Below are 20,477 nucleotides of genomic sequence, written 5' to 3'. Positions count from 1 at the left end.
ATTGAAATGCATTCCATGTGACTACCTCATCAAGTTGGTTGAGAGAATGCCAAGAGTGTGCAAAGCTGTCAATCAAGTTAAAGGGTGGCTGCTTTGAAGAATCTAAAACATAAAATATATTTTGATTTGTTGAACACTTTTCTTTTTTTTGGTTACTACATGATTCCATATGTGTTATTTCTTAGTTTTGATGTCTTCAATATTATTCTACAATGTAGAAAATAGTAAAAAGAAAAGAAAAACCCTGGAATGAGTAGGTGTCCAAACTTTTGAATGGTACTGTATATACCGTGAATCGCCAATAAATTGGAACAAAATCTAGATTATTTTTAGGCCACATCCCCCAGCCCTAGGTTAGACAGGATCATGCCAGCTATTACAGTAAAGGTGGAGATCAAGTGATGACGGAGAAATAAGGGAATTGAGCTGGAAGAAAGTGATACTTGACATTACATTTTTTTTTTTTACTTTACCTTTTATTTTAGGCAAGTCAGTTAAGAACAAATTCTTATTTTCAATGACGGCCTAGGAAAGGTGGGTTAACTGCCTTGTTTAGGGGCAGAACGACAGATTTTTACCTTGTCAGCTCAGGGATTCGAATCTTGCAATCTTTTGGTTACTAGTCCAACGCTCTAACCACTAGGCTACCTGACGCACCATGAACATCAAGCTGGCGGGGTTGAGACACAAGATGGATATATTACAATATAGATTTTTTATTTATTTTTAATTAATCACAAGACTGGCTGGCTGTGATCATGGTTGTGAGTTCAATGTCTGAGAATTTGTTTTCTGACAACTGTGAAAGTCTGAGAAAACAGCAGGTGATTTGTTGTAGGCCCTGCTTAGTTACTGAAATGTGACACTTGCTTAGATGTGGTTGGGTCAAAGGGTGTCTTTAGTTGAATTTCACCAGCCTTTTTGCTTTCCTGGTCTCAAATCCGTATCCTGGACATTGAGGAATGCTAATTTTGGTGTGCCATATATCAAATACCACATGTCCATTGGTCATCACTCCCGGGGTGAGAGACTGAGGTACTGTTCCACTATTGAGCTAAATCCTATCCACTATAATTTCTTAACAAGAACATAAACTGAGCGTGACCAAAACAACATTCTTCTGGTTTTTCGAGGTCAATGTTTTTGTTTACTCTTGTTTGAAGATAAGGCGCTGGCTGTGGAAAGTTTTGCATGAGAAGAATATAATTTATTTTTGCCCTTTGTAATCTTATCCCTGGATGTAATGAGAAGTATGAAAGAGCTTAGTATGTCATGGCTGTCGTGTTCTCAAGTGATAAAGCTGTTGGTTATCTGAGCCGACAGGGAGCTAGTGTTTCTGTGGGCCTGATTGAGCAGTCAGTGGCTCAGCCTGAGCCTCAGATCAGAGCAGTGCTGACCCAGCACTGACTGCAGGGCTGGGTGAGGGTGCAGCAGAGGCAAACTTGGCAGAGAGAGAGAGAGCGAGCTAGTCTAGTGATGTGAGTGGTGGTCGGTGCTATTGCACTTTATTTTTTATATTTTTTATTTTTTATTTTTTTTTACTTGCCGTAACCTGCTTAGTTTATCATCAGCAGCACCTCTCAATGGCATGTGTGGGTCCCATGTGGCTCGGTTGGTAGAGCATGGCGCATGCAACGCCAGGATTGTTGGTTCAATTCCCACAGGGGACCAGTATGAAAAAGTAAGAGCATCTATGCATCTCTGGATAAGCGTTAAATGACAAAAAATGTGTATTCTTGTGTTCGAGAGAGCCAATCAGAATATAGACCTTTATACAGCCTAACCCTCTGGTCCTGTTAGAGATCATTGTTGCTGATAGTGAATGGTACCACCATGCCTTGAGATTTGGAAATGGCCAGATGACGTTTTGTCGTAAAAAGGGCTTGGGTTTTTGTTGTGAAAGGGTGCCTGAAGACTAGGATAAACTGTGACCTTCACAGGGTAATCTCTTTGCATGTCAGTCAATGGCTGTTTGTTTCCAAGTCAGAAAAAGTGGCAGATCCTTTCTCTATTTTTGCTGATCGCGACAGTCAGAGAGGCTTGCGGACAGCAGCCATAGGAGCCAGGCTGGAGGAAATACAGCAATATAAAACTTGCAGTATTAGCAATGGTTGTCACTCAGTCAGAGCAGTAAAATCCAACTGTCACTTCTTGTTCGACCTCCACTTTAAACAAGTCCCTCCGCAGATGCACTGAGCTGAATTGCTATTCCAGACAGGCGTTGTGTTCTGTCTGACACCTGCATTGTCCAAACGCCAGTAACCAGTAACTGAGCCCTCTGTACACAGACTGGTGGATTTAGCAGCCAGCGCCTGTCTGCTCTGCACTGCATGCTGAATTGGGCTACTGCCTGAAATCAGCACCGGGGTGAAATGCACTACACTCGTAGTGTAAAACGTGTACGTGTAAAACTCATTCCACGGAGGGCCGTGTGTCTGCGGGTTTTCACTTCACCCTTGTACTTGATTGATGAAATAAGGTCACTAATTAGTAAGGAACTCCCCTCACCTGGTTGTGTAGGTCAGTGGTTCCCATACTTAAAAAAAATGTTTTTAAAGGAACTTAGTCTGGCTTTAAACTTACTCTTGAAAGTTGTAATGCACAAGGTACAATTTCGAAATTGGGTAGTTTATCATCAGTTCCTCTTGTCATGTTAGTCATTGCATATCTTAGAGCTATATATAACTTGTCAAAAATGTCCAGATCAACTAGCCCATGTCAGCTAATGTTTTTTAGCCCATAGATACTGTTGTATTTTTTGTGTCACTTGTATAGAAGTGCTTTAAAACTGCTACATTTTCTTTGCACTCCATGAGAAAATGGGTAGAATTGCAGGAATTAAGCTTTAAACCTGCAAAATTCTCTCCGCCAATAAGAGTGGTGTGAACAGTTTGTGTCATGAACAGTGCTTGTACCCATAGAAATAGACGTGGCGTGCGAGCTTGGTGGGGTGGGGTGCGGGATGTTCCCCAATGCTGGAATAGGGGCCCAAGTTGAAAAAGAACCCCTGGTCTAGGTCTCAATTGAAAGAAAAAAAACCTTGGCCCTCCATGGAATGAGTTTGACACCCCTGCTATAGAGGTAGTAAACAAGGGTAGTGCACAGCTCAATCCAGTTTAGCATATGTTGTTTATGTCTCCTCTAGTCCCCTGTTTTTGTCCTCCTCAGCTGGCTGCATTTCCTGGAGTGTGTGTGTGTGTGTGTACAGTGCAGGGCTGATGATGGTGTTTCTGCAGGAGGGAGTTTGGCTGGCTGTAATCACAGTTCATAGGTGGTCAGTGTTGATTTAGTCCACTAGGTTAGGCAGTATGACATGAATACCAGAGAATCCAGCCAGGGAAATCACCCAGGGAACTACGGCAGTCAATATTCAATTTATTCTGAATCAAGTCACGGCAAGCAATCGGATGTGTTCAAGTATTGTCATTTCCATATTAGAAAGTGTTCAGGTCATACGCTTTCTCTTCCCAGGAGTTGAGCATAAAAATGCATTATGTGAAGTCTCAATCTGCCACGCTATTTTAGTATTTTACTGGAGTTGTTTTGCTTATGAGAAGATTGCATGTTCCTCACTAACCACCACACCTATGAGCTTTTTTTTATCAATGAATTATCTTTACAGATAGGACTATAAAGAGCACTGTTTTAACTAGAGGTCAACCGATTATGATTTTTCAACACCGATACCGAATATTGGAGGACCAAAAAAGCCGATGCCGATTAATCGGACGATTTAAAAAAAAATGTTTTAAATTTGTAATAATGACAATTACAACAATACTGGATGAACACTTACTTTAACTTAATATAATACATCAATAAAAATCAATTTAGTCTCAAATAAATAATGAAACATGTTCAATTTGGTTTAAATAATGCAAAAACAAAGTTTTGGAGAAGTAAAAGTGCAATATGTGCCACGTTTGAGTTCCTTGCTCAGAACTTGAGAACATATGAAAGTTGGTGGTTCCTTTTAACATGAGACTTCAATATTCCAAGGTAAGAGGTTTTAGGTTGTAGTTAATATAGTATTTATAAGACTATTTCTCTCTATACCATTTGTATTTCATATACCTTTGACTATTCGATGTTCTTATAGGCACTATAGTATTGCAAGTGTAACCGTATAGCTTCCGTCCCTCTCCTCGCTCGAACCAGGAACACACCGACAACAGCCACACTCGAAGCAGCGTTACCCATCACACAAAAGCCGCGGCCCTTGCAGAGCAAGGGGAATTTCTACTCCAAATTACAGAGCGCGTGACGTTTGAAACGCTATTAGCGCACACCCAGCTAATTAGCTAGCCATTTAACATCGGTTACACCAGCCATAGGCTTGAAGTCATAAACAGCGCTGTGCTTGCGAAGAGCTGCTGGCGAAAGTGCTGTTTGAAAGAATGCTTACGAGCCTGCTGCTGTTTACCATCGCTCAGTCAGACTGCTCTATCAAATCAGACTTAATTATAACATAATAACACACAGAAATACGAGCCTTTGGTCATTAATATGGTCGAATCCGCAAACTATCATTTCGAAAACAAAACGTTTATTTCAGTGAAATACGGAACCGTTCGGTATTTTATCTAACAGGTGGCATCCCTAAGTCTAAATATTCTTGTTACATTGCACAACCTTCAATGTTATGTCATAATTACGTAAAATTCTGGCAAATTAGTTCACAATGAGGCAGGCTGCCCAAACTGTTGCATTCGCGTAACAGGCAGGCTCCTCGTGGAGTGCAATGTAATCAGGTGGTTACGAGCATTGGACTAGTTAACTGTAAGGTTGCAAGATTGGATAACCCGAGCTGACAAGGTGAAAATCTGTCATTCTGCCCCTGAACAAGACAGTTAATCCACTGTTCCTAGGCCGTCATTGAAAATAAGAATGTGTTCTTAACTGACTTGCCTAGTTAAATAAAAGTATAAAATGTATTTTATAAAAATAAAATAAAAATAAATCTGCAAAATATAGATTTCCGATTGTTATGAAAACTTGAAATCGTCCCTAATAGTTTTAACCTCCTAGCTTGGTCCTACATCTTTTGAAAAGGGCGTTTGCTTCCTGTTTTAGCAGCACAATGCCACCTGTATAGGGTTAAAATGGGGTCAGTGCTCTTGTATGAGAGTCTCTTGTCAGTGACCTCCTTTATTGTGAGGATTTGGTTGCAATGGAGCTGCTGAGTGACACAGATCATGCCACAGGGAAGAAAAGCAGCATCCTCGTTTTGTTTGGACTCCCTTTGTCTGAAATCTTTCAGTGATCAATGATTGGCGGATCTCTTGCCATTTCCCTCCTTTTGTCTGCGGTTGTCGAGCTCTGGAGTGAATTATGAAATTGTCCATTACGTCCGGCTAATGTGTGTGTGTGTGTGTGTGTGTGTGTGTGTGTGTGTGTATAGCCTCCATGTATTTCTATTACAGGGGTGGGGGGGGGGTTTACAAAGGATACATTGAATTGAAGCAAGAATGTTAACTTTTATCATGTAGTTGTGTAGCGGCTGCTGCACATCCTCTTTGTATTACTCACATTGTGAAAAATGGCCCCAGAACAGAAGTACTTTCACTTCATTCAGCTGCAGATTGCCATGGATTGAGATGGAGGCTTGCTGGAATTTGAAAGGCTGGAGCCACATTTTAAAGTGCTTGTGCAAGCCTGACTGAGTGTATACTGTGCTCAGTTTGTGTGTGTGTGCTCAGTCAAAGGGAATCACCCATCTTCCAGTATTTGACAATCCAGGGTTTCATTGCATGGGTTGGCCAGGCCATCGTGTCAGCTTTCTGTAATGAATCATAAATTACCCTCCTGCTCTCACCCCATCAGGAACCAGGGCCTGGCCCTCATTTATCAAGGTGCGTGCGTACAAAAAATACTCTAAACATTGTGTGCTCCAGGTTGGATAAATACTATTTTGAACTTTACTAGAAAGTGTGTATCTTCACCAAATCTCAAACTGTGCCCGCACAAAACTTCTAGTAGGTTGATCAACTGTATTGCAAGCAAATATGCTTATTCTTACTTTGAGGGAAATGGCAGGTGTTTGATGCACAGGAATTATAACAATGGTAAGCTAATAAAATCATCAAAACGTAGGCCTAATGATAAAACGGATGCATTTGCCATTGGTAAGGGAATCGCACAGCAGCATGTCATTTAATGTATATTTAACTTTTATAATAAAGGCTTAAATCATAATCATATTGAAGGAAATGTCCTTTTCTGACATAACTGCTTTTAAATTATTACCGCTACACAACAAATAGTACCATTTTTATCAGTTTTTATCAATAGACCGGTAGGTAGCCTTGACAATGGATAAGCTACAGTAGCCTATTGCTGTGTGTATTAGGAGCGTGACATAGCCTATTTAATTTCAGAACCTATATGAAGGCAAGAGATGGATGCACAACCATGTATTGATAAACAAAATATTGGACAATTAGTCTTTTGCATTGACGTGGGGGCTGTAGCATTTACTTTTCAATTGTTTGAAAGGACAACCAATCTTGCAGAATACGCGGCCAACGTTTGCGGGATTGTAGCGCTCGTTCACGACCACACAAATATAATAAGGCTCTGATTTATCAGTGTGTGTGCAACAGTTTGATACATCCAAATAATTGTATCTCCACATCCTAGAATCTCCACATACGCCAGAATTTAGTAAGACATTTACGCACGGTTGATAAATGAGGTCCCAGGTGCTGCTAGGGTCTAGCAACATCAACACCACCAGCTGACCAGGAATGGAGGAGAGTGGATACCGGAAAACATTCAAACTGTTAATTGCTGTCACCTATCTCCATTACTGTGTAGGATGGATAGATATATAGATATTATTTATATATATATATATACACACACACAACCGTTCAAAAGTTTGGGTTCACTTAGAAATGTTTTTGAAAGAAAAGCAAACATTTTTTTAGACTAGTTGAGTATCTAAAGCTTCAGCATTTATTAGTTCAATTACAGGCTCAAAATGACCAGAAACAAAGACCTTACTTCTGAAACTCATCAGTCTATTATTGTTCTGAGAAATGAAGGCTATTCCATGAGAGAAATTGCCAAGAAACTGAAGGTCTCGTACAGCGCTCTGTACTAGTCCCTTCACAGAACAGCGCAAACTGGCTCTAAGCAGAATAGAAAGAGGAGTGGGAGGACCCGGTGCACAACTGAGCAAGAGGCCAAGTACATTAGTGTGTCTAGTTCGAGAAACAGACACCTCAGAAGTCCTCAATTGGCAGCTTCATTAAATAGTACCCACAAAACAACAGTCTAAATGTTAACAGTGAAGAGGTGACTTCAGGATGCAGGCCTTCTAGGCAGAGTTGCAAAGAAAAAGCCATATCTTAGACTGCCATATAAAAAGTAAAGATTAAGATGGGCAAAATAACACAGACACTGGACAGAGGAAAAAAAGTGTTAAGGACAGACAAATCTAAGTTTGAGGTGTTTGGATCACAAAGAAGAACATTGGTGAGACGCAGAAAAAATGAAAGGAGGCCAGAGGAGTGCTTTACGCCATCTGTCAAGCATGGTGGAGGCAATGTGATGGTCTGGGGGTGCTTTGGTGGTGGTAAAGTGGGAGATTTGTACAGGGTAAAAGTGATCTTGAAGGAAGGCGATTACTCCATTTTGCAACGCCATGCCATACCCTGTGGATGGTGCTTAATTGGAGCCAATTTCCTCCTACAACAGGACAATGATCCAAAGCACAGCTCCAAACTATGCACAAACTATTTAGGGAAGCAGTCAGCTGGTATTCTGTCTATAATGGAGTGGCCAGCACAGTCACCGGATCTCATCCCTATTGAGCTGTTGTGGGAGCAGTATGGTACATAAGTGCCCATCAAGCCAATCCAACTTGTGGGAGGTGCTTCAGGAAGCATGGGGTAAAAATCGCTTCAGATTACCTCAACAAATGGACATCGAAAATGCGAAAGGTCTGCAATTGGTCTGTAATTGCTGTAAATGGAGGATTCTTTGAGCAAAGTTTGATGGACACCATTATTTATAACATTGTCAACACTATTGCCTATTCATTTCGCAACCCATTTCATGTATGTTTTCTTGGAAGACAATGACATTTCTATGCGACCCCCAAACTTTTGAATGGTTGTGTGTGTATAAACTCAGCAAAAAAAATAAACGTCCTCTCACTGTCAACTGCATTTATTTTCAGCCAACTTAACATGTAAATATTTGTATGAACATTAAGATTCAACAACTGAGACATAAACAAAACAAGTTCCACAGACATGTGACTAACGGGAAATGGAATAATGTGTCCCTGAAAAAAAAGGGGGGGGGGGTCAAAATCAAAAGTAACAGTCAGTATCTGGTATGGCCACCAGCTGCATTAAGTACTGCAGTGCATCGCCTCCTCATGGACTGCACCAGATTTGCCAGTTCTTGCTGTGAGATGTTACCCCACTCTTCCACCAAGGCACCTGCAAGTTCCCGGACATTTCTGGGGGGAATGGCCCTAGCCCTCACCCTCTGATCCAACAGGTCCCAGTGCTCAATGGGATTGAGATCTGGGCTCTTCGCTGGCCATGGCAGAACACTGACATTCTTGTCTTGCAGCAAATCACGCACAGAAGGAGCAGTATGGCTGGTGGCCTTGTCATGCTGGAGGGTCATGTCAGGATGAGCCTGCAGGAAGGGTACCACATGAGGAAGGAGGATGTCTTCCCTGTAACGCACAGCGTTGAGATTGCCTGCAATGACAACAAGCTCAGTCCAAAGATGCTGTCACACACACACCCCAGACCATGACGGACCCTCCACCTCCAAATCGATCCCGCTCCAGAGTACAGGCCTCGGTGTAACGCTCATTCCTTCAGACGATAAACGCAAATCCGACCACCGTGACTCGTCAGTGAAGAACACTTTTTGCCAGTCCTCTCTGGTCCAGCGATGGTGGGTTTGTGCCCATAGGCAATGTTGTTGCCGGTGATGTCTGGTGAGGACCTGACTTACAACAGGCCTACAAGCCCTCAATCCAGCCTCTCTCAGCCTATTGTGGACAGTCTGAGCACTAAAGGAGGGATTGTGCGTTCTATGGTGTAACTCGGGCAGTTGTTGCCATCCTGTACCTGTCCCGCAGATGTGTCGATCCTGTGAAGGTGTTGTTACACGTGGTCTGCCACTGCGAGGTTGATCAGCTGTCCGTCCTGTCTCCCTGTAGCGCTTGTCTTAGGCGTCTCACAGTACGGACATTGCAATTTATTGCCCTGGCCACATCTGCAGTCCCCATGCCACCTTGCAGCATGCCTAAGGCACGTTCACGCAGATGAGCAGGGACCATGGGCATCTTTCTTTTGGTGTTTTTCCAGAGTCAGTAGAAAGGCCTCTTTAGTGTCCTAAGTTTTCATAACTGTGACCTTAATTGCCTACCGTCTGTAAGCTGTTAGTGTCTTAATGACCGTTCCACAGGTGCATGTTCATTAATTGTTTATGGTTCATTGAACAAGCATGGGAAACAGTGTTTAAACCCTTTACAATGAAGATCTGTGAAGTTATTTGGATTTTTACAAATAATCTTTGAAAGACGAGGTCCTGAAAATAGGTTTATTTTTTTGCTGAGTGTGTGTATATATACATACAGTTGACGTTTACATACACTTAGGTTGGAGTCATTAACTTGTTTTTCAACCACTCCACAAATTTCTTGTAACAAACTGTGGTTTTGGCAAGTCGGTTAGGACATCTACTTTGTGCATGACACAAGTAATTTTTCCAACAATTGTTTACAGACAGATTATTTCACTTATAATTCACTGCATCACAATTCCAGTGGGTCAGAAGTTTGCATACACTAAGTTGACTGTGCCTTTAAACAGCTTGGAATTTTTCCGAAAATGATGTCATAGCTTTAGAAGCTTCTGATAGGCTAATTGACATCATTTGAGTCAATTTCAGGTGGACCTGTGGATGTATTTCAAGGCCTACCTTCAAACTCAGTGCCTCGTCGCTTGACATCATGGGAAAATCAAAAGAAATCAGCCAAGACCTCAGAAAATAATTGTAGACCTCCACAAGTCTGGTTCATCCTTTGGAGCAATTTCCAAATGCCTGAAGGTACTAGGGTCATCTGTACAAACAATAGTATGCGAATATAAACACCATGGGACCGCTCAGCTGTCATACCGCTCAGGAAAGAGATGCGTTCTGTCTCCTAGAGATGAATGTACTTTGGTGTGAAAAGTGCAAATCAATCCCAGAACAGAAAAGGACCTTGTGAAGATGCTGGAGGAAACTGATACAAAAGTATCTATATCCACAGTAAAACGAGTCCTATATCAACACAACCTGAAAGCCTGCTCAGCAAGGAAGAAGCCACTGCTCCAAAACCGCCATAAAAAAGCCAGACTACGGTTTGCAACTGCACATGGGGACAAAGATCGTACATTTTGGAGAAATAGAACTGTTTGGCCATAATGACCATCGTTATGTTTGGAGGAAAAAGGGGGACGTTTGCAAGCCGAAGAACACCATCTCAACCGTGAAGCACGGGGGTGGCAGCATCAATTTGTGGTGGCACTTTGCTGCAGGAGGGACTGGTGCACGTCACAAAATGGATGTTATCTTGAGGCAGGAAAATGATGTGTATATTTTGAAGCAACATCTCAAGACATCAGTCAGGAAGTGGAAGCTTGGTCGCAAATGGGTCTTCCAAATGGACAATGACCCCAATCATACTTCCAAAGTTGTGGCAAAATGGCTTAAGGACAACAAAGTCAAGGGATTGGGGTGGCCATCACAATGCCCTGACCCTCAATCCTATAGAAAATTTGTGGGCAGAACTGAAAAGGCGTGTGCAAGCAAGGTCTGACTCAGTTACACCAGCTCTGTCAGGATTAATGGGCCACAATATACCCAATTTATTGTGGGAAGCTTGTGGAAGCCTACCCAAAACGTTTGACCCAAGTTAAACAATTTAAATGCAATGCTACCAAATACTAATTGAGTGTATGTAAACTACTGATCCACTGGGGGTGTGATGAAAGAAATAAAATCTTAAATAAATCATTCTCTCTGCTGTTATTCTGCCATTTCACATTCTTAAAATAAAGTGGTGATTTTTACTAGGATTAAATGTCAGGAATTGTGAGAAACTGAGTTTAAATGTATTTGGCTAAGGTGTTTGTAAATTTCCGACTTCAACTGCCTGTCTGCCTGTCTGTGTGTCATGCACCGATATTAGGTTTTTGGCCGATACCGATATCCATTGTTTTCCTTGCCGATGATAACATATTTACAATTTTTGCGGCCTTTTTAAGCATTCTAGTACAGTTAAATTGTTAACACACGCACATGGCACTGCATCTCAGTGCAAGAGGTGTCACTACAGTCCCTGGTTCGAATCCAGGCTGTGTCACATCTGGCCGTGATTGGGAGTCCCATAGAGCGGTGCACGTTTGGCCCAGCGTCGTCTGGGTGAGGCCAGGGTAGGCCGTCATTGTAGATAATAATTTGTTCTTAACTAACTTGCCTAGTTAAATAAAGGTTACACACACCCCACACTGACCAAAAAGTTATTTTTTGGGGAATTTACGTATGTCCCTATTACCAGTAAAACATAGACAAAACCTATTTCTTTCACTTATTTGCTGTGTTTTGTTGTTCAGTCGTTTCATTCTCTACCAGGATTTCTATGGAACGCTGTTTGGGTCTTTGTGTGTCAAAAAATATGCACATCAAATGGGCTTGTTGACCAATCAGGACTTGAATATGACTGCATGTTACATATTTTAAACACATTGTTTTACATAGTTATATGAAATACGAGTGATCGTGTAATGTCACAACGATCCATCGATACGTATGCTATGATGCTGGTAAAGTTGTCTTGCGCACCTTCAGTGCTGGTCTTAAATAAAGCTAGGTTGCTCATGGATGCAAACAATTTTCTTCCCCAGAAACAGCAAAACGGCAATCTGTTTTAGTGGCTATAGTTAGCTATCTAAAATTACCCTAATTTATAAGACAGTTCTTATTTGTATTAATGGTGGTCAGACCCATCTATGTGAACCTAGCCACAAAAAGGATTAGCCACAAAAGTGGACTTTGCTGTTAGCCTTCAAAATAAAAGTATGTCATTGACAGTGATGCAAATGAATACAAATAGTATAATTTTTCCATAATTCAATAGATCATGCTAAACGAGGTTGGAATGTTATATAAAAACAATTTGTTAATTTGACAAATCTGAAATCACACTGGCTGTATTATACTTTATAATTGCATTGGGGGCGTACTTATTTCACTGTACAGCCTTGCCCCATGTTATTGATCCACAATCCATAGGTATCAGTCTACTCTGTGACACCCAGAGAACATTAGCATCATAGCTCTTATTGCTGGACTCTGAAACAACTGTGAATTGAGCCACATTTATTGTCAACCTATGTTTATTGAACACTTTTCCAGAGGAAAAACAATACTGCGTGGATGTTTGCTAACTCTGAGGACATTGGGAAGAAATATCTTGGGTATTGAGTAGACTGATACCCCATTTAATTGATCCCCAATCCTTCGGTAAAGCTGTACAGTGCAATGTGAATGTCAATACACACAATAGGCTGACTGGGGAGGTGATTTCTCACAGTCCCACGATAAGAGCTACTACGCTAATATTTGCATAATCTCTTCACAGTTGTGTTCTGTGGGTGTCACTGAGAAGACTGATACCCCATTACATTGCTTCACATTCCAACCTTGTTTAACATTATCTAGTCTAAATATGGCATGATTCCACCAATTGTAACTGTCTGCATCAGAGGTTGTTTTATTTTAAAGGCAAACCGCAAAGTCAACTATTGTGCCAAATCCTTATTGTCGCTAGCTTCACAACACACAGCCCTGTTCGGTCGAGCCTCACTAGCCAGATTAAGCTAGCTGGCTGCTTATAACGTTAGCTTTGGGCAACAGGGTTAAGTAGCTGGCTACCTATTTATTTTCATGAACTGCAGTTCAATTTCAATAGGCGAACAACAAGTGGCTACCTAGCTAATAATTACTCTCAAGGATTCCAAAATCATTGCTAAGAATAATGAAAATGACTGCAGTTTCTACTGGTCATTGTTTTCAGGCTGATTTGTATTGGTGCTAGCTATGTAGCAAGCTAAAGTTAACTAGCTACCCCAGAAGTTGCGGTTGAACCAAATAATGCTTTATTACCAACATGGTGTTGTAAGCACATCGTTCGTGGCCGGTGTTTGCTTGTTTGCAGACTTTTTTGTACAGCTTTGACAGTGCTACTGTATGTTTTTTGACACGCAAAGGCCCAAACGGCATTCCATAGTATGTATGTATGTCGTGAAGCTAATAGCAGTGACGCTATTACTGTGTAACTCCGATAGGGCTTCATCTGAAAAATGGCACACTTGGTAGTGTGTACCGGTGCTCGACCAGTTGCGAAAGCCAACATCACCCACGACAGAGAACGGTTGAATGTCAAGGGCAATGAATTCCATTATCTTGGCTTTAATGGATTTTGACTTTGAGTTGTCTCGCTGAAATGTTCTTACTCTTTCAAATGACTGCTTGACTTGTTGACTTCTCTTTTCACACAGCAGACATTGCGGGCTAGGTTAGGAATGCTGTGTTGCATGTGTAGTGCAACATTTTATGAGGCGTCATGTACCTATGTTATATAGGTATGCACGTCAGCTTTGACATCGGTTTTACACATCGGAACATTAAACTAGACACCGATGTTAGCATTTTTAGCTAATATCGGCCGATTCCGATATGATCACCGATATATTGTGCATCCCTTATATATATTAAATATAACATCTTACCAGTCAAAATGTTGGACACACATACTCAATCGAGGGAGTTTATTTATTTTTGCCTTTTTCTACATTGTAGAATAATTGTGAAGACATCAAAACTAGGAAATAACACATGGAATCATGTAGTAACAAAAGGTATTAAACAAATAATATTTTAGAATCTTCAAAGTAGCCACCCTTTGCCTTGATGACAGCTTTGCACACTCTTGGCATTCTCTCAACCAGCTTCTTGAGGTAGTCACCTGGAATGCATGTGTGCCTTGTTAAAGGTTAATTTGTGGAATTTCTTTCCTTAATGCGTTTGAGCCAATCAGTTGTGTTTTGACAAGGTAGGGGTGGAATATAGAAGATAGCCCTATTTGGTAATTGACCAAGTCCATATTATGGCAAGAACAGCTCAAATAAGCAAAGAGAAACGACAGTCCATCATTACTTTAAGACATGAAGGTTAGTCCATCTGGAATATTTCAAGAACTAGGAACGTTTCTTCAAGTGCAGTCGCAAAAATCATCAAGTGCTATGATAAAACTTGCTCTCATGAGGACCGCCACGGGAAAGGAAGACCCAGAGTTACCTCTGCTGCAGAGGATAAGTTCATTAGAGTTACCAGCCTCAGAAATTGCAGCCCCAATAAATGCTTCGGCGTTCAACTGCTTGAATCAGGCCTTTATGGTTGAATTGCTGCAGAGAAACCACTACTAAAGGACACCAATAATAAGAAGAGACTTGCTTGGCCAAGAAACACGAGCAATGGACATTAGACCGGTGGAAATCTGTCCTTTGGTCTGATGAGTCAAAATGTGAGATTTTTGGTTCCAACCACCGTGTCTTTGTGAGACGCAGAGTAGGTGAACGGATGATCTCCCCATGTGTGGTTCCCATGATGTGGGGGTGCTTTCAAATCAAATGTATTTATTTAGCCCTTCTTACATCAGCTGATATATCAAAGTGCTGTACAGAAACCCAGCTTAAAACCCCAAACAGCAAGCAATGCAGGTGTAGAAGCACGGCGGCTAGGAAAAACTCCCCCAGAAAGGCCAAAACCGAGGAAGAAACCTAGAGAGGAACCAGGCTATGAGGGGTGTCCTCTTCTGGCTGTGCTGGGTGGGGATTATAACAGAACATGGCCAAGATGTTCATAAATAATTTTAATTACAGTGAACAGGTCAGGGTTCCATAGCCACGGGCAGAACAGTTGAAACTGGAGCAGCAGCACGGCCAGGTGGACTGGGGACAATAAGGAGTCATCATGCCAGGTAGTCCTGAGGCATGGTCCTAGGGCTCAGATCCTCAGAGAGAGAAAGAGAGAATTAGAGAGAGCATACTTAAATTCACACAGGACACCGGATAAGACAGGATAAATACTCCAGATATAACAGACGGACCCTAGTCCCCCGACACACAAATTACTGCAGCATAAATACTGAAGGCTGAGACGAGGGGTCAGGAGACACTGTAGCCTCATCCGATGATACCCCCGGCCAGGGCCAAACAGGCAGGATATAACCCCATCAACTTTGCCAAAGCACAGCCCCCACACCACTATCTTGAACCACCAACTTACCATCCTGACAAGGCCGAGTATAGCCCACAAGGATCTCCGCCACAACACAACCCAAGGGGGGGCGCCAACCCAGACAGGAAGACCACGTCAGTGACTCAACCCACTCAAGTGAAGCACCCCTCCTAGGGACGGCATGGAAAAGCACCAGTAAGCCAGTGACTCAGCCCCTGCAATAGGGTTAGAGGCAGAGAATCCCAGTGGAGAGAGGGGAACCGGCCACGCAGAGACAGCAAGGGCGGTTCGTTGCTCCAGTGCTTTTCCGTTCACCTTCACACTCCTGGGCCAGACTACACTCAATCATATGACCCACTGAAGAGATGAGTCTTCAGTAAAGACTTAAAGGTTGAGACCGAGTCTGCGTCTCTCACATGGGTAGGCAGACCATTCCATAAAAATGGAGCTCTATAGGAGAAAGCCCTGCCTCCAGCTGTTTGCTTAGAAATTCTAGGGACAATTAGGAGGCCTGCATCTTGTGACCGTAGCGTACGTGTAGGTATGTACTGCAGGACCAAATCGGAAAGATGGGTATGAGCAAGCCCAAGGTAGGACCTTTGCTGGTGACATTGGCAATTTATTTCGAATTTAAGGCACACTTAACCAGCATGGCTACCACAGCATTCTGCAGCGATACGCCATCCCATCTGGTTTGCGCTTCGTGGGATTATCATTCGTTTTTCAAAAGGACCAAGACCTCAAACTAGTGATGTATAAAGTATTAAATTGTCATACTTGAGTCAAAGTAAAGATACATTTTAATAACAAATGACTGAACTCAGTCACCCAGTAAAATACTACTTGAGTAAAAGTTTAAAAATATCTCGTTTTAAATATACTTAATAAGTACAGTGGTGAAAAAAGTACAACATTTTCATACTTGTGTAAAAGTACAAAGTAAATGCTATATAGCAAATTCCTCATATTAAGCAAATCAGACTGCTCATTTTTGTTTTTATTTAAAAACAATTACGGACAGATAGGGGCACATCATTTCCGAATGCAATATTTGTGTTCAATGAGTCCGCCAGATCGGAGACACTAGGTAGGACAATGCGTTGTATTGAAGGGTGTGTGTGAATTGGACCATAACTTTGTCCTGCTTGAGTACTTTTTGGTGTCAGGGAAAATGAATGGGAGTAAAAAGTACAGTTTTTTTTATTTTTTATTTAGGAATGTAAGTGGAGTATAGGTAAATGTTGTAAAAAAGATAAATACTAAAGTATAGGACAGACCCCAAAGAACTACTTAAGTACTTTACGCCTCTGCCCAAAACACACCTCCAGGCTGTGTAAGGGCTATATGACCAAGAAGGAGAGTGATAGAGTGCTGCATCAGATGACCTGGCCTCAACAATCCCCCGACCTCAACCCAATTGAGATGGTTTGGGATGCTTTGGACCGCAGAGTGAAGGAAAAGCAGCCAACAAGTGCTCAGTATATGTGGGAACTCCTTCAAGACTGCTGGAAAATAATTCCAGGTGACTGCCTCATGAAGCTGGTTGAGAGAATGCCAGGAGTGTGCAAAGCTGTCAAGGCAAAGGGTGGCTACTTTGAAGAATATAAAATATATTTTTGGTTATTACATGATTCCATATTTGTAATTTCATAGTTTTGATGTTGTCACTGTTATTCTACAATGTAGAAAATAATACAAATAAAGAAAATAAAAAAATAGTGTGTATGTGCATACAGTTGAAGTTGGAAGATTACATATACCTTAGCCAAATACATTTAAACTCAGTTTCTCATAATTCCTGACATTTTAATCCTAGTAAAAATGATATGTTTTAGGTCAGTTAGGATCACCACCTTTTATTTTAAGAATGTGACATGTCAGAATAATAGTAGAGAGAGTGATTTATTTCAGCTTTTATTTCTTTCACCACATTCCCAGTTGGTTAGAAGTTTACATGCACTCAATTCGTGGTGGGATGGTGTTATTCGGCTTGCAAGCCTCCCCCCGTTTCATCCAAACATAACAATGGTCATTATGGCCAAACAGTTCTATTTTTGATTCATCAGACCAGAGGACATTTCTCTAAAAAAGTACAATCTTTGTCCCCATGTGCAGTTCCAAACCGTAGTCTGGCTTTTTTATGGCGGTTTTGCGGAGTGGCCTTTCAGGTTACGTCGATATAGGACTCGTTTTACTATGGATATAGATACTTTTGTACCGGCTTCCTCCAGCATCCTCACAAGGTCTTTTGCTGCTGTTCTGGGATTGATTTGCACTTTTCGCACCAAAGTAAGTTCATCTCTAGGAGAGAAAAAACGTCTCCTTCCTGAGCGGCATGACGGCTGCGTGGTCCCATGGTGTTTATACTTGCGTACTATTGTTTGTACAGATGAACGTGGTACCTTCAGGCATTTGGAAATTGCTCCCAAGGATGAACCAGACTTGTGGAGGTCTACAATTTTTTTTCTGAGGTCTTGGCTGCTTTCTTTAGATTTTCCCATGATGTCAAGTGACGAGGCACTGAGTTTGAAGGTAGGCCTTGAAATACATCCACAGGTACACCTCCAATTATGTCAATTAGCCTATCAGAAGCCATGACATAATTTTCTGGAATTTTCCAAGCTATTTAAAGGCACAGTCAACTTAGTGTATGTAAACGTCTGACCCACTGGAATTGTGATACAGTGAAATAATCTGTCTGTAAACAATTGTTTGGAAAAATAACTTTTGTGTCATGCACAAAGTAGATATCCTAACCGACTTGCCAAAACTATAGTTTGTTAACAAGAAATTTGTGGAGTTTTAGAAAAACGAGTTTTAATGACTCCAACATAAGTGTATGTAAACTTCCGACGTCAACTTTTTGTATCTCGCTCTCGTACGACATGATATAGGCCCAGTCCTCAGGCAGATAAAAAGATGTGAAATGATCTGTTAGGCCTACCGTCAAAAATACCAAACAATCTCTTATTTTCACAATGTGCAGTTCATAGATCACTTTTTCTCCTGAGTGTTTTATTTTGTCTTTTGTTAGGCCTACTTTGTGTAAAGCATTGTTAGTCCCATTCCACTGTCTCTTTTTTTCCCCTTTTGTATAGAACAAGGAATTGGGCCTGACAGGCTCCTGTCCTATAGGGAGATCTCGATTTTTGCCAACCCACACCACTGACGCCATCATTAGGGTTTTGATCAACAGCAGTGCAAACACGGGGGGGGGGGGGAAAGACAGATCAGGAAAATGACTAACTATAGTGAGGAGGCAGTTTAGCATAGCTTCCTGTAATGTCTGATTTTACCTCTTGTCAGGGGCTATTAAAGGAAGCTGGGTTAATCTTTCTGGAAATCTTCTTTCCACTCAGGGAGGAGTGCCTGCCTTAAATTCCGTACTACTCCCATGAAGCTGACAGGAACCATCATACCACTGTGGTATGTATGAGCTAATAAAATGAAGGTACTACTGACTTTCTATTGCTACTGTCTGTTGCTCTTCTTTCAACGAATGACCTGAATGACACCCATGTACATATTACCTCGACTAACCCATACCCCTGCACATTAACTCAGTGCTAGTACCCTCTGTATATAGCCTCATTATTCTTATTTTGTTGCTTTTTTATTTAGTTAAATTGGTTTTATTTATTGTTGGTTAAGGGCTTATAGGTAAGCATTTCACTTTCAGTTCTACACCTGTTGTATTTGGCACATGTGACAAATACATTTTGATTTGATTGCTAGTGACAGCTGGTTTTGAAAGAACAACAAACCTGTCCTTTTTGGCTTCTTTAATTCCCCCGAATGGACTGTTTTACAGTGCTCTCTCTCTCAAACACACATACACTTTATCGCCATATCACCACCCACATACGGCTGCATAATGAACTAATAGATTTAAATGCACAATTTGAGTTTTGGGGTTAATCAAACGTAGTTAAAAATTGTGTGAAGTGCTGAACCCATTCAACAGCCTGGGCCAGGCTTTTAGGGCAAAGGGCCATGCTTCCTACGAGATTCCCACACACCCAGAACAACAAGATTTTTAATACCAGCAGCACTCCACTCACCTCTCTTCTTGTTAGATGAGGCACGCACAGTTAGATGGATGGATTAGCAAATGAATTGCAGACCCCTCTAAAGACCCCCTCAAACTCATTTGTCATTCAGTCTGCATCTGTAATTCGCACGCTTTGAGTTTGAGTCCCTGCATGTTTTTTCAAACAACTTTAACTTATCAAATGCCATCTTTTATTACGGTCAAAAACGATCTCATACCTCGACCTACACATTGTATAAGTTGTTTTTGTATGTATTTAACTGTGCAGTTTCCCTATCACCATTGTTTTTTCCTCCCCCATTATTCAGTGCTCTAGCTGAACGAACATACTAGCTGGGCCTTATCAGTGGCACTCCATATGGATGTCTAGTCTGTTGCTAAGGCCAGCAGGCTGTGTTAAGCCACCCTGCACCCTGCCTGACTCCTCACTAAATCACCTGTGTCACTGCCTGCTGCCTGCCTCTCCCATGTGACAGAGAGGGAGCAGAACAGGGTATAGCAGCTCAGCCATCCACACCCTGCCCTGAGGATTCCTTTACCCAGTACCACCCATCTCTCTCTTTCTCTGTCTCTCTGCAGTGTGTGGGGGGCCGATGGGTCTGCTCTTTAGAGACCCCAATTATCCCTGACTAGCAGACCTCCTGAAGGTGCAGAGGAAGTGCAGCTATGTCATGGCAGCTGGAATAGTGATGGGATGATTAGCGCAAGCCACGTCTCTCATTTCTGCTAAATAGTTCACATGAAATAACCACTTGTGCACATCAACAGCAGATTTACTTTATATAGACCTAGTACACACTGTCCTGTAGGCAGTGTGTACTATATAAGCTGTGTTGATATGATGATGTTGGTGTAGTGTTGATGTGATATTGAGGTGGTGGTGGTGTTCAGTTCATGTCAACTTGGATAAAGGTAATTTGTCCTCTGAGCTGCCCTGGTTGGGTCTGGGCTGTTCTAGCCAAGCCATAACTGAGAGACTAATTTATCATTAGGCTGCTCCATCCAAAGTCCCCTCCTTCATCAGCTCAAGTCGGCTATCTCAGCCTGACTGTTGCCTCCGGGCCTTATTGCAGGAGAAAGAGGGTCAATGTCGAAGAATGTG

At 41.8% G+C, this 20,477-nt stretch overlaps 1 protein-coding gene across 11 annotated transcripts in view; it reads left to right on the top strand.

Moving 5' to 3' along the window:
• The window catches only part of LOC110537500 (protein FAM222B), a 93,176-nt gene that overhangs the window by 28,988 nt on the left and 43,711 nt on the right, over positions 1 to 20,477 (top strand). For 4 of the 11 annotated variants that reach the window (XM_021623588.3, XM_021623587.3, XM_090192365.1 and 1 more), the window contains exon 2: positions 18,684 to 18,750. The exons of 4 other annotated variants lie outside the window; for them this stretch is intronic. The gene's annotated coding sequence lies outside the window, so the exon portion shown is untranslated. Of the gene's footprint in view, positions 1 to 18,683; positions 18,776 to 20,477 lie in introns of all 11 variants that reach the window. 3 more of the 11 variants (XM_021623584.3, XM_021623583.3, XM_036937468.2) reach the window with 1 other exon arrangement.

The sequence above is a fragment of the Oncorhynchus mykiss genome, chromosome 12 (assembly GCF_057628025.1).
Source record: "Oncorhynchus mykiss isolate SJ-2025 chromosome 12, ASM5762802v1, whole genome shotgun sequence".
Classification (NCBI taxonomy): Eukaryota; Metazoa; Chordata; class Actinopteri; order Salmoniformes; family Salmonidae; genus Oncorhynchus; species Oncorhynchus mykiss.
The sequence above is the reverse complement of the archived record's forward strand: the minus strand, read 5'-3'. Positions and strand labels throughout refer to the sequence as shown.